Source organism: Anastrepha obliqua, unplaced genomic scaffold, assembly GCF_027943255.1.
Source record: "Anastrepha obliqua isolate idAnaObli1 unplaced genomic scaffold, idAnaObli1_1.0 ptg000361l, whole genome shotgun sequence".
In the NCBI taxonomy this organism is placed as follows: domain Eukaryota; kingdom Metazoa; phylum Arthropoda; class Insecta; order Diptera; family Tephritidae; genus Anastrepha; species Anastrepha obliqua.
In genome coordinates this window covers 25,001-27,500 of record NW_026562347.1, presented here as the reverse complement: position 1 = coordinate 27,500, position 2,500 = coordinate 25,001, and positions in this window count along the sequence as shown.

The following is a 2,500-nucleotide window of genomic DNA, read 5'->3' as shown; positions in this document are numbered from 1 at the left end:
GCATAAAATCACAATATTACCAGTTTAATATGGCTTAAATTCGAGTTTCATATAGTTATGATTCGATTTATATGCTTCAATATCATTGGTTAGTTAACTTTTGATATTTTCATATTATTTCACATGCCTTCACCGTGAGTGTTTTTTGCCATGCACACCTCACATTGTCAAAAATGTATGGGAAAAATTCATTTCAATACATTTCAGTTTGATTTGAAATGTCTTTATTATATATTTTAGTGCCAATATGCCAAGGTTATATTCCATAACATGTTAGTATTAGAATATAGATTCTTCATATATGTATATATATTCGAAAATTTTTTCTATTTAAACTAACGTATGGAAAACCAGGCATAAAATCACAATATTACCAGTTTAATATGGCTTAAATTCGAGTTTCATATAGTTATGATTCGATTTATATGCTTCAATATCATTGGTTAGTTAACTTTTGATATTTTCATATTATTTCACATGCCTTCACCGTGAGTGTTTTTTGCCATGCACACCTCACATTGTCAAAAATGTATGGGAAAAATTCATTTCAATACATTTCAGTTTGATTTGAAATGTCTTTATTATATATTTTAGTGCCAATATGCCAAGGTTATATTCCATAACATGTTAGTATTAGAATATAGATTCTTCATATATGTATATATATTCGAAAATTTTTTCTATTTAAACTAACGTATGGAAAACCAGGCATAAAATCACAATATTACCAGTTTAATATGGCTTAAATTCGAGTTTCATATAGTTATGATTCGATTTATATGCTTCAATATCATTGGTTAGTTAACTTTTGATATTTTCATATTATATCACATGCCTTCACCGTGAGTGTTTTTTGCCATGCACACCTCACATTGTCAAAAATGTATGGGAAAAATTCATTTCAATACATTTCAGTTTGATTTGAAATGTCTTTATTATATATTTTAGTGCCAATATGCCAAGGTTATATTCCATAACTCTCTATTTAAACTAACGTATGGAAAACCAGGCATAAAATCACAATATTACCAGTTTAATATGGCTTAAATTCGAGTTTCATATAGTTATGCTTCGATTTATATGCTTCAATATCATTGGTTAGTTAACTTTTGATATTTTCATATTATTTCACATGCCTTCACCGTGAGTGTTTTTTGCCATGCACACCTCACATTGTCAAAAATGTATGGGAAAAATTCATTTCAATACATTTCAGTTTGATTTGAAATGTCTTTATTATATATTTTAGTGCCAATATGCCAAGGTTATATTCCATAACTCTCTATTTAAACTAACGTATGGAAAACCAGGCATAAAATCACAATATTACCAGTTTAATATGGCTCAAATTCGAGTTTCATATAGTTATGATTCGATTTATATGCTTCAATATCATTGGTTAGTTAACTTTTGATATTTTCATATTATATCACATGCCTTCACCGTGAGTGTTTTTTGCCATGCACACCTCACATTGTCAAAAATGTATGGGAAAAATTCATTTCAATACATTTCAGTTTGATTTGAAATGTCTTTATTATATATTTTAGTGCCAATATGCCAAGGTTATATTCCATAACTCTCTATTTAAACTAACGTATGGAAAACCAGGAATAAAATCACAATATTACCAGTTTAATATGGCTCAAATTCGAGTTTCATATAGTTATGATTCGATTTATATGCTTCAATATCATTGGTTAGTTAACTTTTGATATTTTCATATTATATCACATGCCTTCACCGTGAGTGTTTTTTGCCATGCACACCTCACATTGTCAAAAATGTATGGGAAAAATTCATTTCAATACATTTCAGTTTGATTTGAAATGTCTTTATTATATATTTTAGTGCCAATATGCCAAGGTTATATTCCATAACTCTCTATTTAAACTAACGTATGGAAAACCAGGCATAAAATCACAATATTACCAGTTTAATATGGCTCAAATTCGAGTTTCATATAGTTATGATTCGATTTATATGCTTCAATATCATTGGTTAGTTAACTTTTGATATTTTCATATTATATCACATGCCTTCACCGTGAGTGTTTTTTGCCATGCACACCTCACATTGTCAAAAATGTATGGGAAAAATTCATTTCAATACATTTCAGTTTGATTTGAAATGTCTTTATTATATATTTTAGTGCCAATATGCCAAGGTTATATTCCATAACTTTCTATTTAAACTAACGTATGGAAAACCAGGCATAAAATCACAATATTACCAGTTTAATATGGCTTAAATTCGAGTTTCATATAGTTATGATTCGATTTATATGCTTCAATATCATTGGTTAGTTAACTTTTGATATTTTCATATTATATCACATGCCTTCACCGTGAGTGTTTTTTGCCATGCACACCTCACATTGTCAAAAATGTATGGGAAAAATTCATTTCAATACATTTCAGTTTGATTTGAAATGTCTTTATTATATATTTTAGTGCCAATATGCCAAGGTTATATTCCATAACTTTCTATTTAAACTAAC